Raw genomic sequence first — 16206 nt, forward strand, 5'->3', positions numbered from 1 at the left:
ACAAAGACCTCGTTTCAGCAAAAACAGTCAAGCAATTTACGTCCCTCACTATCCAGATGAAGAATGGACCCCTCAAGTTTTGTCCTCTGGCTGGTATTTTAATGGCAGATTAGCAGGAAATAGGTCTGAAGGTGCAATTTGCTTCTTTTTTCCCTGTGAGGCTGCAGAAGTGCACATTTGGCATTTGGTTTTTGCAATGGGCTTAAAGGCAGCTCTGGCCAGTACTCCCATCATAAAGCCAGAACCCAGGCACCTCTGAAAGCCCAGAGGTTGGAAGTAGAGATGCATCCCAGCCCATCATAATACTTTATCCCCTATGGATGCTAGGGATCCCACAGGGATGCCAGAAATGCCCAGACCAGACTCAACCCCAGGACATGTGGATGCAATTCTCCCTGAAGTCAGTAAAAGCAGTTCTCATCCACCCTTATTGCAGTTTTCTGTTGTACCAGCCCCAAGTCCAAGGGGAGACAGAGCAGCCTGTGCCCAGGGCAGAGCCATGGCATGCCAGGAGGCCTCAGATCTCTTTTTGAGCTCCTCCTTTGAAGGACTGGGGCTGGAAGATGCTGTGAGGTGGTTGGTCCTGACACCAAGAGCTGCCCCTTCGTGCCCACGCTGCAGAGTGACGGGCTGGCGTGGGGCTGACTTACTGCCCAGATTATCATTTTGAATGGTTTAAGTTGGCAGTTCCCTAAGCAGAGAGAAGATTAAGCTTCAGAGGAACATTTTTTTTATTGCTCCAGTAAGTTCAAGTTGGGGAGATGCAGGGCAGCCCTGGCACTGATTCTGAAGGGGGTGCTGGGATACTGAGCACCTTGCAGACCCTAAATCTGTTAGTTTTTGAGGTCAGAGTATGGGCTTTTCATCATCTCTCTTTGCAAATTCCAGCTGCAGCCCCTCTGAGCCCAGTAAGTGCAGGGCTGGGCAGGGTGAGGGGAAGGCAGCAGCAGCCAGGGCTGGTTTCTGGCACAGGCAGCTCTCGTCTTCTGGCTGCCATCTCCAGTCAAGCTGGTTCACACATTATCTGCCTCTTGACTATTAACAAAGCCAACGGCACTGGCTGCTGAGAATTACTTAGAAATCATAATGCAGTCTGATCAATACAGCCTTCACCCAGGCAGGAGCTGCTGGGGAGTGGGTGGCAGACGGCACCTGCATCCAGACCATCCCACTGCACAGGAAGCTCACGGCTTGGCCATGCACTGGGGTACTGGGACAAGTGTCCAGCCACTCTGCCCCAGCCTGGAGCATTTCCTGGGGCTGTTGTGGCCCAAGGGCAGGACACAAGATGCTGTCCTTCATCCACTTCTGGTCAGAGGGGTTTCAGAGATGTTGCTCTTGGCTAAGAATGGATGAAGCTCCCAAGATGAACTTTCCATCACAGCTGAGCACTGTCTCCTCCTTACCCTGAAGGACTCTGGAGCATCTCTTCCTTATTTACCCCTTAAAATTAATGTCACAAACAAGCATCTCTCCAGATTTATACCGGTACGATCTCTGCTCGTGATGCAATGTCACGCAGGTTTATGGAGATGCTGTTGATTTGGACCAGTGATCACAGTGACAAGAGTGCAATGCCAGGAGAAACTTCCCAGGGCTGCTCCTGATTTACATCCCTGATTCTGCTTCATCATGAGCGCTGCCAGTGCAATCCCACTCAAAAGCAGCTTACACCAATGTGGCAAAAATTTGCCCTGTAAATTATCTTTACAGCACAAGGATTTCAAGCATACCTGTCCTAGATTAAGCCATGTCCTTGTCAGTCTTGAACTAGAGAGGAAATAAATCCCTCTCTCCATTTTTTTCACCTGACCTCCCTGGCTGGAAAGCCAAGCCCTGCCTGCTGCTCCAGCAGCTCAGGCATGTGAATTGTCTCCACGATGGGCAGCAGAAATATTGCCAGCATTCCCTTAGCAGGAGGGAAACCGAGGCACAGAGGGAGATAAAAGAGCCAGGGAAGGAGCTGTAGAGCCAGGAAGGAAGGGGAAGCAAGAAATGCCCCAGCTGAGCCAGAAATGCCCTCTAAGCTGCAGCAGCCACTGCTCCCCTTCCTCTGTGGCTGCCAGCATGTGCAATTAAGCAATCAATTCTTGGTGCCCAAGGTCCCAGGGAGGTTCCTGCCCCTGGTGCAGGCAAGAGAGGGCAGCCTACAGCAGCAGCCATGCTGTGCCAGATGGGCCATCGCACCCCGCTGCCAGGTGGGCACAAGGCTCTGCCCCCTTCAATACCTTCGCTCCTCTTGTTTGAAATGGATTTGCAAATCCTTTCAGTACAGGAAAACTGAGCCTTCTCCCAGGAGAGACAGGTGGCTACAGAGGCATTAGAAAAGCAGTCAAAGCAGGGGTTAATACCTTTGTGTGTGTGTACCTGTGTATATCTGCAAATGATTCGTTAGTGTCTGACTCCCCTGTCCTCCTCCTCTCACCTTGGCAAGTGCTAGAATGCCACTGGGGAAGGGGTAGGAACAGGGCTGGGTCAGAATCAGCCCCAGCATTGCCTCCCATCCCGCTTCCTACTGTGCAGCCACCACAGCAGTTCCCAGCCTTGCTCCCAGCTGCAGAGCCACGATGGCCAGCGCTCTCTGTAGAGGCTTTGACCGGACGCAATGTCACCCTTCCCGTGGCTGCTGTGGCTGCTGCTCTGGGCTGTTTGGGAGGTGACAGGCCTGGGATGCAGCCCTGGAGGGCAACAGGGGCTGCTGGCAGAGCTGTCCCATTGCATCCTTCAGTGGGTGAAGGCACGGCAGGGCAGCTGCAGCATCGTAGGGGAAAGCAGCTGCATGCACCTTTTAATGTGTTTTGGGGGTTTATTTGTTTGGGCAAGGCTGTATTTCATTTTTTTCTTTTTGGGGGTTCTGTTTTTTCTTGACTAGCAACTGCACTTTTCATATTCTCAGCATGGTGAGTCACCTCACACATCAAGAGTGCAGGCAAGAGGGCACTGGGCATGTGTGGGACAGAGATAAATCTGGAGCTCCACGCAGGGACGGCTGGCTGGTTGTTTAGTTATGGCACAGGAATAAATGTCTGCTTTGTGTCAGCTCTTTGCAAGGTCCTCTGATGTCCTTTCGGCTCCAGCTCCACTGCACACATTCTGTCTCAGGCTGAACAAATACATCCACGGCCAGAAATTGATTTTCTAAAAATGTAACATGCACACAAAACCCAACATGTATAAAATATGTCGGTTTGTGGGGGAACAATTACACTTCTTTCCTGCCCCCAAAAAATCAATTGTAAGAGCATATGTAAAAATACAATGGCACTAAACTCCGAATAATTAGGTGATTGTGCTAAGTGAACATCTTATTTAAAAATGTCTCAGCAGCACACGACAGCGAGGCGCAATCTAATCAGAACGAACCAGGAAATGTAGCAGTTTCCAGGTGAGTAAGCTGAAATGCAGAAGTCATTGTATGAAAGGGAGGGGGAAAAAAATCAGGGATGGAAATGACAAGGGAAGGAAAGGAGAGGAATCAGCTACACAGACAGGAGTAATAGCAGCACGTTGCCATCATTATTTCTGAGCAGAAAGCACGGCAAAAAGAACGAAAGGAAAACATGAAATTAAATCAAATGTGGTTACTGAACAAATAGAGAGGGACCAGCTCAGGGTTTTGGTGCTTTTTCAGAGTGAGTTTGGGAAATGAGGAGCCTGCTGGAGCAGAGGCAGGGCTGGGGCATATGGAGGGAGGGGGGCTCATTCCTCCCTCACCCCCCACTGCAGCTTCATCCCAGAGCAGATGATCCCTTCAGGTCAGAACAGCAGCAAGAACAGGTGGGAATCCCTTACCTTAAAAACTGGTTTTAATCCTATTTTCATGCAAATGTCATTGCAATAAAGAAAAGGGAGTTCAACGCAGGTACAGGGCATAATTGCTTCTGAATAGTTTGCTTCTCAGAGAACAAAAAAATCACTTTTTCTTTGATTTTGAACTCCCCAGTGCACCAGCTGCTCTTTTACGCACCTCCAGTGCTTGCTGCTCCTGTCGCTGCTCCAGCAGCTCATAACCAAGGGGCACAGGAGCCCTTTGGGAGCTCCAGCTCATCCTGTCACCGCAGTAGAAGGTGCTCAGCCCTCACCCTGTTAGTGTTCCCAGCTTACAGCATCACCATGTGAGGAGCATTGGCAGCACCCGCTGCACAGCTCCACCAATAAAGTGGCTTTAAGCAGCATTTTCCCTTTCGAGCTATCAGTGCCAAAACTTCCCAGCCCCACGCAGCCCCCAAAACCGTGCTGTGATGGCAACACCTGCAGCATATTACCCTGGCCAGGATAAGACACCAGGGCCATGATTAGGTCAAGAATGGACCAGCCAAGGAGCAGGAAAGGGGCAATAAGGAGGACAGGCCTGATGGACCAGGCGCTGTGTTTTCCTCCTCACATGCACGTGGTGCCAGTCTCGAGTGTGAAGGCAGTAGGACAGGACAGGGGATGATGGCTGGGAGTAGGGGTCACTGTCCCGTGCTGGGGTTCACCTGCAGGCAGCACGATGGGAAGCAGCATCCTCCTCCTCCCCCACATCCCTTCTCTCCAGAATTTGCTTTTGCTTTCTCATAAAATTTAAATTACTCCTGCTGGGAGCAGACCTCCCTTCCCTTCCCTCCCTGCCCCTGTTTTGATCTTTCTGGTGCAGTGCAGCTGTTAACAAAACCTCGGTGTGCCGGAGCCGGTGCACAGATGTGGCCACGTACTCCCTCTCGCAGAGGAGCCCTTTGAAGGCGAGCAGCAAGTGATGTGAATAGCGAGCGGGGATGCACGCAGTGAGGGGAGGACAGCTGTGATCCAGGCTGGGGACAGAGAGCACAGACCTTCAGCCCCACCTCCCAGGGCGAGGAGTTCCAAAATCAGGTGAAAGATGTGTGTGGAAGCCCTGGTGCTGTGTGGAGAACTGGGGGTGATGCCCCAGGGGCAGTGGAATGCCATGGGAAACATCCTAAAGACAGGCAGCTCCTGGATGGCTGCAACAGCTTTCCAGCAATGCCACCCAAAACCAGCCCCACCTCTGGACTGGACACCTGGACAGACTGAGTGCAGCAACCTCATTTCTCTCTTGCTGCCCACCCCTCCCTGCTCGGAAGGGACAGACTGGAAGCCCCGTGCCTCTCCCCACAGCCTGATTGTCCTGGGCAGGAGCTGGCCCTGAGCCCAGGGCTGCCTCCCTGAAGGTCGCTTTTGACCCATGTTTCCTGCAAACGTGCTGAGTCTCCACCTCATTTCCTATGCATTGAACTTCTCAGACCTGGAGGACTCTCCGACAGTGAGGCATGGGGATTTGACCATTATTTTTCTCTTGCCTCCTGCCCAATCTCTCTCCAAGAGAGGATTATGGGTTAGACCTATTAATTTTAGACCTGAAGCACCAAGTGGAACTTTGCTGAGTGTTTTATAACCCACTTTCCCCCAGATCCCTTCTTGTCCCAGCACTGTGCTTGTGCTTTTGTCAGCAGGAAAGGAGAAACTGGTTCAGAGGTGGGATGGCTGAGGGCACAGCAATGTGGGCAAAGGACCATGCCTATGGACTGCCCAGCCTGCGGGGTGCAAGGACCCAGCTTTCCCACCAGCTCAGGTGTTTGCTGGATACCTGAAGCAGTCCTGCTGATCCCATGCAATCTGGAAGAGCATGAACAAGACAGGTGCTGATGGCACATCATTCTGGTGAGTCTCTGCCCTCCTAAGAGGAACAGCAGCTCCACACGGCCATGCCTTGAAAGAGACTCTTTTTGCAGACAGATAAAGCGCAAGCCTGCCTTGCATTAGCATGAGAAAATGCCTCCTAATCCCCTCTGTTAATAGATATGTTTATTAACCTGTTTCTTTTGGACTAGGACTGTGTGTGTGTGTATCTCTGCCCAGCAACTTGCATCCCACCTCAGCAGGAATCATCCCAAACCCTGGGCTCTATGTGGCAGTGACAGTGCAGCCATGCCAGAGCCCCCTGCCAAAGGCAGACAAAAGCTGTGCCACCACTCTGCAGAATCAATTTGGCAACTCCCAGGGATTTAGGGCACAAGAAAAGCATGGAGCAGGTATCCTGGGGAGCCCCATCTGCCCTTGCACCCCACCATGGCCACATCACTCCCTGTTTTTGGTTGGCATTTGCAGCAGGAAGGATGGCTGATGGAGGATGCACATCCCAGTCACAGCTGGGCAGCACCAGCCAGTCTCAAAAACCTCTCGATCATCTCTGCCTGCACAGGGGGAAAAGCAAGAAGAGACCTGGGATTTGGGCTTGCATTTGCTTTTAGCCTTTTTAAGGGAATAACAACTAGGATTTCAGCTGTGATTAAAATGTGGTGTTTGGTAGTGCTGCCTATAAACCTAGTGATGATGGATTGATTTCACTCCCAAACTTTTACATCCCAAATCCTGCACTGAGCCTGCAGTGAGCATGGCCATACTGAGCAGATTTTATAGAGCATAAAGGCACTGGTGCTGTAAAATAAGGGGAGACGGACTGAATTGAAGCAAGAGGAGAACTGAAGCTCAAGAGGAGATGCAGGCAGAAATGTGTGTGTGCAGGAGCAGCTGCCAGGGAAGTTCTGCTGCCATAAAAACCAGACACATCACTGTCACCCTTTGGTTTCCTCTTGCCAGGCAGCTTTACACACACACACACACAACTCAGTGCATCCTGAAGTGGGATGGGAAAGGGAAGGATCCCAGCAGATTAACCCTGAGCAAGGATGATGTCAGTGGTGCCACAGGAACTTTTCTTTCTAGGTTTTTTTTTACATTATAAATAACCAAAGAACTTGATCCCAATTCGCCCTTAAATGGGCAAACCGTAATATTGATAGTTTGCAAGAGATACAAGATGAATTGAGCTCCTCCATCAGCCAGCAGAACCTCTTTTAACAGGAATATATCGAAGCCATAAATTCCTGACGACAGGATTGCTATGCAATAGCATAATAGATCTTCTATTCAATCTTTTATACATTATGTTTTGTCCTGCATTTTGGTAGAAATATTTATGGACTGGGAGATGTTCCTTGAAGAAGTATCAGCCCTGAGGGTCTCTCATGCTCACTGTGCTTGGTAGCCTTGGATATGTGCAGGGATGTTGTAGGGATGTTCATCTGCAAGGAAGGCAGAGGGGCTGGGGGTTAAGCATTGGTCCAGGCTCTGGTTTCTGAGGCTTCTTTGCACTTGATTCAGGTTCAGTATTTGACCTCAAGGATGCCTGAAGCTCCTGTTTCCCCAGTGAAAAAAAACAGCTGCAAGGTGTGAGAGACCCCAGGACACCAGCAGGTCTCTGCCTCTCCTCTGTATAAGTAAGGTAGGAGACTTTAAAACTCATTTTGCTGCAGTTTTCTGTGGGTTTCTTTCTCTGCTGTGGGTGGGAAAAGCACCAAGGAAATGCACTTTAAATAGGTAAACAAAAAGACAAAATCTCCCAAATCACAATTTCCTTTCATGTGCCTCTGCCTCAAGGCTTCTGGGTGGTAGAATTAAAGAAATACAATTAAACTGTAGCTGGCTCCCCAGTGCCTCTGTGCAAACTAAGGATAAATACTACGGGCACACAGAAGCAGCACCCAGGCCCCCATAACTTAGCTACTTTAATTTAAGCTTCTATTCACATCCCTGTCAGCAGCCAGGAACTGGTCCCATCTGCTGCTGCTTTATAGTCTTGCATGAAGTGAGCTGGCAAGTCTCACCTTAGGGCCTCACGGGCAGGTGCCAGTGAGCTAAAAATACAACAAGAAATGACCCTTCTCTTGGCAGCCTCCAGGAACCCTGAAAGCTGCAGCAGGACAAGTCCTGGCAAGGAGTGGCGCTCTCTTTTTTAATGGGAAAGATTATTTTATTCCATCTGAGCCACCTGGGCATCTAGAATCCTTTCTGTCCTGTACTGTCTCTTGATAGTGGTTGTGACCCTTAAAAGAAATGTCCTGCTGCTCCTGGGAAGTTGTGGGGTTGGCAGAGGGAATGTAAGTTCCGAATGGCCAGAGGTGGGATGGAGCTGAGCAGCAAAGAGCATCCCCATCCTGCAGGAATTTCTGATCTCAGACTTTGTGCTTTTTTTTCCCCATTAGATTTTTGTTTAAATCCCTTTTTCTGGCAGTAATGTCTGTACTGGCCATCCTTGCTGCCAGGATCCCCATCACCCACAGCAGTGGAGTGTTTTGGGTCCCAGTCCAACCAGGCACTTGGTGTGGTTTGTGTTTGAGCATTGGGGTAAAAGCAGATCAATCAGAGAGTGACTGGCACGGCTGATCCTGGGGTGTACAGCAACCAGGAACGAGGGAAGTCAGAGTAGGCAAAGAGCTTCGGTGTTCTGACTTCTGGGGAGGGTTTTATCTCATTAAAACAAACAAACAGCTGACTGTTGCCTGTGTTGACAGGGGGACTGTGCTTCCCGATTACACTTTATAAACCCCAAGCTGTTTACTGCTGTGGCAGATAAGTGGAGCTTTTAAAAGGAGGAGATAGAGTCTGGGGTTTGTGCATTTAATAGACTTTGTGTGTGTGTGCATGTGTGTATATGTGTGTGTGTGTGTGAGAGAGAGATAACAAGAGCTCAAAATGTAGCTTCTGCATAAGAAAAAAGGTGGCAGCCCCCCGCCATCCCCCGGAGGGGCTCAGGGATGGAGTATCCCTCTGGCACCCATTCCTATGAGATGATGAAGGCACAGGAGATCCAATCCCTCCCTACAGGTCTGTGGGGTTGCCACAGTCCCTTTGACCACATCCAGCTTCTTTTCTGATTCTGCTTTCAGGGCTTTAGATGTAATGGATGCACATAAAGCACATCTTAATCAATGTGAGAGATTCTGCTTAAAACCCAATGATTTTGATCTGGAGCCTGACAACATGGTAATTTATATGCAGTGCAGCATAACCAAAGAGCTTGTTATGCAAACACAGACCAGTGATTTGACAAATCTCCTGGAAACAGAATTAATGTCTGTATTCTGTGAAAAGATGTAATTTATTTTAATATTTTAAAGAGAGGAAAATTATATATGCATGTATATGTGTGTATAAATAGAGCCAAACAAAAATAAACACATATGCACATGCAGATATAGATATTTACCAACATTTCAACACAGCCATGTGAATGTACATGAACTGCAGGGACAAGGATGGATGAGTGGATGGATGGTTGGAGGGATGGATGGATACTTAGTGGATGCAGATCATCATATCTCAACTGGTGTCAATGGGATTATGTTGATTTACTTCAGTTTCAGATGTGGCCAAAAGCAGGTAGTTAATTAGACCCGTACTGATAACTGAGCTCATCTGAAATGACAGAGAAATGCTACTGTTCCCCAGCACAGAGCCCGGCCCTCACACACAGCTGCTGCAGACTTTGTGCCACTGCATTAGACAATAAGACACTGAATTGGAAATGACCTTCTGATTATCAGTGGCATCACTGACTCTGTTTATTTATGGGCTGCAACAATATTAGTGAAATACGTTTGTTGTCCTTTTTGCAAACTGTGCTTTATTTATGACGGCGAGGTAGGAAACACAGCCTGCATAACTGAGGCTTTGACGGAACGAAACATATGTGAGAAATTTCTTAATTTGATTTCAGACACACACGAAGCATTTGCTACCCGGGCTCCTTATCTTCCCGTCTATTTGTCTTTCTCCATATGGACACATCCATTTATCTATTGCTCTCTTACTTCTGAGGCTCCTGCTTCACCGGGATCCAGTATTTTTTCTATTTATGGAGGAGGCAGAAAAGCTGGTGAGAGCAGAGATGGCCATGAAACAGAGCTCTTGCAGGGGAGGGCTGAGCCTGGGAATGGCCAGGAGAGGAAGCTTGGAAGATGTGGGGAAGAGAGAGTCGCTCCCAGGAGAAACAAAAGAGAAAACAAACAGAGAAAAGGGATCATTCAGGGCTTAAAATAAGCTTCTGACAACCTAGGATACGTGTGTCAATACAGAAGCTTATGACTGCTGCCCATAAATTGCTACCTCTGGCTTACAGACCTTCCCTTCTGCTGTACACAACCAAGCAGCCTGGATGGCCACTTGGAAGTCCTATGTCATTTGCATATCTTTCATTAGTGCAGTTTGATTACCATTAGCTGTGCATAAGCCTTCTTGCTTTGGCAAGACCTGTAGTCCCTTCACAGCCATCAGCTCAGGGATGTCCAGTTGCCACTGCTCACTGTAACACCTATGCCAAAGGCGCGCTGCCCTTCCCAAATCCCCTCCTGGTGAAAGGGACCCCATGGCCTCACATTGGTCACATTTCTCATGGCCTCAGCCCCATCTCTCCTTACTCCCCACTCCTCTGACCCACCACTTTTATTAATTAAGCTGCTGCAGCACCACCACCACCGCCCACTTCTCACAAGGCGATGCATTGCCCATGATCAGGCCAAGCCCATGGATGGCTACCTATAGACACTGCTACCTACACAGTTTGAACAGGAGAGGCTGTAGGAAACTAATTAAGGATTCTGTCCTCCTTTTGCCTCAAAGATGCTATGCAAAACCAAAGCCTATTGAACGTTCAAGCAGAATTCTTATTAATTTTATGTGTGAGATAGGAGAATAATTGCCTGGAAACCTGGTTTAAAGAATGGAAACAGACTGTCTCTTCTTTCTTACTTAATCTGTATTGACTTTTTTATTTTTCTTTTTGGGAGCTGAAAATGTGGAGTGTGATTTTCAGTGCTTTAAAATGTGTATTATGTCCCCACTTAAGGACTTGCTGTGAAGTGGGTTAGACTAGCAAAAATACATTGCCCTGAATACAAGCAAAACAGTACCAATAATAACAATAATAATATTAATGCAAATGTCAGGGCTGTCGCAGTGCCGTGCACCACAACAGCAACACGTGGGTTTTCAGGCACGTTGGGGCTGGTGGGGATGGCCTTTGGCAGCCCTGAGCGTGTGGAGCTGACATGTAGCACAGCACAGTACAGCACCGCACAGCACAGCACAGCACAGCACAGCACTGCATTGCACAGCACAGCACAGCACAGCACTGCACAGCACAGCACAGCACAGCACTGCACAGCACTGCATAGCACAGCACACTGCTCCACAGTGCCAAGACCTCTCCCCTGGACAACCAGCCATAAATCTCCCACAACAGCACTTTCCTCATAGAGGAATGAAAAAGTCATTAGCTGGGAAGAGAGGTAGGGCTGGGATAAACAAATGTGCAGCACAAAATGAGAGGAGGAGGAGGAGGAGGATTGTGAGGCAGGGACCCAGCTTGCACCCCTGGTCCCATCACAGCATCACACGAACACTCTCGCCCTCTCCATGTTCTCCATGCAGGAAGATTGGCAGTGACCTTTAAATGTCACTTCCAAATGCCAGTCCTAGCTAAGTGGTTACAAAGCACAGTGTTTATGCTAGATTATAGGGAGTGAGGGGCCTGAACTGCACATCTCCTGATGGGAGACAGACAGGGATGCTGGAAAAAGCAAACGACTCCTTGACTGATCCGTGACCACCTTCTCCTCCAACTCTCGTTAAGAAAAATGCATGTGGACCACCTCATCCTCATCACACTGACAGAAATTAGGCTGCATTGGGAATGCAAGATATCCTGAAAACAGGTCTGGAAAGATGCTGCTGCCCCAGCTATGTCTGCACCGCAAAACTGAGAGGGATTTTGGCATGGACGGCTTGGGATGCAGGTAGAGCTACAGGCTCCTGCTTGGGAGGCCTGCCAGCTCCTCGCTCGCCTTCTGGATGCTCCAGCTATACAAAGAAGTAGGGACCAGTGGATGCTGTCAGTTTAATTGATCATGGCAAGGACTGGCACCAGCAGCAGCATCTCGTTACCCGCCGTGTGTGCAGCGGATGGGTGACAGGAGACTTTGTTGTACACACATCTTCAGCCAGGACTATTTTTGCTCCCCTCTCAACTCCAGTGATGGAGGGACATTTTGTCTTGATCTCCCTCAATGCATTCATCAAAGAGAGGGAAAATAAGTCTGGTTTGTGCCTGCCTGACAGCCCCTTGCCCCGGGGGGGTCTGCTCTGCTCCCCAGCCAGCGCTGCTGCTGTCGGGCTCCCCGGGGAGAGGCACTCGGGTTGACGGCTCCGTCTTCTTTCAGTGCTTGACGCCAGGAGAACTATTTTTATCATCTGCTTTCACTGTTCCCAGCTTCCCTACCTGTGCAAAGGGACAGAAGGGGTTTTAAACAGAGGTTTTGTGCTGATCCCAGGATGTGCTTTGAGTCCCGGCTGTGTGCCTGGGGTATGTGTCTGGGGGCTGCAGCCATTCTGCCCAGGGATGTCTCGGGGCTCTGCAGCTCTCAGCCTGCGCCATCCCGTATCGATCCCTCCTGCCCCTGTCTGAGTCTCTCTATCCCAGTGATTTATCAGGCTGGTTTAGAGATGGGAATGTGGTGCCTCTCTCTGAGCCTGACCCTCTTTAGCATCCCTGGGGAGGCTTTGTGGAGTGAGAGCAGCTTCCAGGCATGTGGGGCATATCCTCCCCAAGCAATAAAACCACCCACCAAGGCATCTCCCAGAGCTGGCTGGAGGCTCCCCCTTGCCTGGGTGCCAGGGAGGATGGGGGTCCAGGGCTAAGCACCCCCAAAGGACAGGGACTCTCAAGCCTCTGCACCCAGCAGCACCCAGCACTTGCCTGCTGCTGTAACTGAGCCTGGTCAGATGCCCCATTACTGGAATTCAGCCTCCTTGAAGCTGCCTGGACAGGGTTATTACAGGATATTATACAGACCATTTGCATGGCCACCTTCAGGTCATTTCGATCACTTTAAGCTACTTATCTGCCCATTTTCTTCCCCATAATATTTGCCTAATTCGATTACTCTGCAGCCTCAGCATGCTGCAGTGAAATAATCAGGAGATATTACCCAGAGCAAGTCAACTGGATCCATGTTTCCAGCTGCCTCTTTCCCCACACAGCCCTCCCACGGGGCTCTCTGCCTGCCCTTGCTCAGGGCCATCGTCTGTGCTCAATCCAAAGGGCAAGGACTGACTGTGGCCAAACACCAGAGCTTGCCTGTCCTCTGTCTGTCCCTCCACAGCCCTCTGTCCTTCATCCTTGTCTCACTGCAAACTGAGCCATTCCCAGCACATTGTGCCCAGGACTTGCCTCTTCCCCATGTTCTGGACTTGGGCTGGATGAAGAGGCAGCTGGGTTGGTATTTGGTGTCCCCTCGTTGCTGGCAGGGGGTGGCAGAGCAGGACCAGCCTGGCCCTGGATCTGCACAGGGGAAAAAGAGCTTTTTGGCTGCCAGCCTTATCTCCCTGTGTCTGCGTGGGCACTCGCCTCCACCCCTGCATCTGTCCAGAAACAGCCCGGAAACGCAGCAGCCTGGGAGAAGAGCCTGGCTGCTCCCAGCCCATCAGCGCAGCCTTTCCCGGAGCACATTACCTACCCGCTAAGCACAGAGCTCATTTGTGTAATGACCTGTTTGCAGAGAATCAGCAGGCTTTGCCCAGGCACCCACCGGCTTCAAGCCACGAGCTCCTGCCAGAGCTGCCCTCCAGCAAAGCACCCGCAGCTCTCTCTCCAGGAGATGATGATGCCTTAATTTCAGGCCAAACAGGAGTGTTTGGGCACCAAAGCCATGGAACTGAGCAGGAGCTGGACTGCAGGGAGGGGAGATGCTGCTGTTGCAAAGAGAGTTACTCCTAACTGGCCTGTTACAATGGTTTTTGGGGCAGGCAGAAGGGTCAGGTGCCCGTGGAGGAGGACCAAGAGCAAGACAAGAGGGGCTGAAGCATGGAGACGATGAGAGAGCCTAAGCCCAGCCAAAGCCCCTTGACATGGCTTGGATCTAGAGAAGCCAATTCACTTGCTTCAGCCACAGTAGCTCTGGGAGAGCCCTGACAGGCCAATGAATGCCAGGCCACTAATGAGAGGCCCTGAGTTAATTGGCAGGAGCAGCTGCCTAAATGAAGATTCAGTATGCACAGGAGGAGCTGAGGAATGGCCTGTTTTCGGAACTGGGCACATCCAATTTGTGCCTACAGCAGCCTTGGGAAGCTCAATTAGCTGTCTTGAGCTTCTATAACCAAACCCACCCCTGTGTCCCCATGAGCCGGGAGGGCAGCACACACAGAGATGGAGATGCCATGGTGGGAGTGTGCCCCGAACCTCCCCAAGCAGCAAGGGCACAGCAGTGCTTTGCTGAGCTGGTTTGATCCCAGCAAACTCCATGTAAGAACTTGCCTGGCTCCTGAAATACCCATCTCCAGGGACCCAAAGCCTCTCTCCCTACTTTCAGCCCTCCTGCACACTGCCCCAGCCTCTTCCCAAGGCAGAGAAGGATGCAGGAGCCCCCTGAGGTGGGCTTGCTAGTCCATGCACACTCATGAAATGCAAACCCTTTTCTCCAGGTCCTTGGAGCCACAGTAGTTTGCTGCTGGGTGGTGAGTGGCCAAGTCCCTTCAACCCTGCATCCCAATTCAGCAGGGGCTTGCAGCATTTCTCCTGGTCACCATGGGTGCAGGATGAGGCCCTGCAGAGCCAGGCGTGGTGTGTGCTCAGGTTATCCACGAGGCTGGAGTGTTGCTGCTGAAGCAACCCCCAAAAATCCCAGGCTAACCCTGCCCACTCCTCAGGGGAGGCTGAGCTCTCAGCATACTGGTTCCAGTGCTGCTGGGCATGCTTTTAAGGAGCTCTGCTTTCACCACCCCTTTTTGCATTTGCCCGCCCTCCAGCTCTCCCCATGCCGGGTGTGCGGGCTCTCCCGCGGCTGCCGGAGGCGGCTGCGTCTCTCTGTCTTCATGGGTTATTAGTATTTTGTTGTTATTATTTGGCTTATAAATAAAAAATGCATCCTCTCCTTTGCAGAGAGGTAGGGGGGTTCCTGGAAGAGAGAGGCTGTTTTGGGTTGGGTTTTTTTGTATGATGCTTGAAATGGCTTTCCCAAGGGAGGCTCACATTCAGCTGGCAGGATCTGCTTCTCAGAGAGGGTTTTGATTATTTGGAGTATTATCATTGTTCTTTGCACCCTCTTATCCTCCTTGATGTTCCTCAGAGGAACCGAAGAGTAAATGACTGTGAAATGTATACTCAGCCTGGTTTGCAAACAGCGGGTGCGTCTGTGCCTGTGCACCAGAGCTCTGGGCTGCACAGGCATCGCTCCACTAAAAGGGAAACATTTCTCCAGGGCTTTCTCTAAAAGGGATGCCCCTGCCCAGCATGTCTGGTAACACTGGGCCAGGATATCCTGCTCAGATGGAGGTGAGGATGGGCAGACTGGGAGCCTGCAGCCAGAGCTCCTCTCCGTTCAGCTGAGCTCTCCCTTGCTGTGCTGGGTCTCCCCAGGAACTGCAAGGGATTTTTTTTCCCTGCAACCAGCTTTGAGAGCAACCCTGAAAAGCAGGAGAAGCAGCTTCCAGAAGCCAAGCAGCAACACCAGGGATTTGCCCCACTGAGAAACAGGAAGGCTGGGGGCTCCCTGGGGCCCATGCATCAATCCTGCCTTCATTCAGGAGGGGATTGCCATCATGGAATGCCGTTCCCCCCTCCAGGATCTGAAGAGCTGGGACAGACCCAACCACACTAACAGTATGTCGATGAAAGGGACCACTGTGTGGGGCTGGGAGAGCCACAGTGCCCTTGCAGCCTCTCAGCTCTCTCTTCATTTCGCTCGTCCCACTGTCCAGCACTGCAAATGTTATTAATGCACATAAAAATATCCATAATTAAGCTTGGCTCCCAATGCCAGGGAAAATGAAAGCAGTAAATCCTAGGCAGGAGGAGAGGGGAGGCAGCTGGCTGGAGAAGTGCCTCAGGAGCATGGACGCCCCTGCCACAGCCCCCCCAGGGCATGGACCACCCCTTGGCAATGTCCCCTACAGCTCCCCATTACTGGAGAGCTGCCTGCAGACACCTGGAAGGTGTTTGTACTGTGCCCATGAGAGGCAAAAGATAGCTGTGAGAAAAAGTGGCTGCAAGTGCCTTGGACAGAGTGAAAAAGCCTGGAGTGACAGGTAGTGATCAGCCTGGGAAAGGATGCTCCTGACATCAGTCTGGGAGGAGAGCAATGCTATAAATACGCCTGCTGACACAGCAGGCAGGGCTTGGAGGGGAAGAGAGACAATAAAAATAATCAGGGGACTCGGGGATATTGCCAGAGACCCGAGGGACAAGTAGTGACAGCGGAGCAAGGAATGGCTTTGGACGCTTCCCGCGATATTTGCCTGGGGGCCTGTCCCCTGTGCATGCTGCAATGTCTAACACCAGGGTTGCACCTTCTGCCACAGACTTTCCCACGGCAG

Source organism: Colius striatus, chromosome 27 (assembly GCF_028858725.1).
Source record: "Colius striatus isolate bColStr4 chromosome 27, bColStr4.1.hap1, whole genome shotgun sequence".
In the NCBI taxonomy this organism is placed as follows: Eukaryota; Metazoa; Chordata; class Aves; order Coliiformes; family Coliidae; genus Colius; species Colius striatus.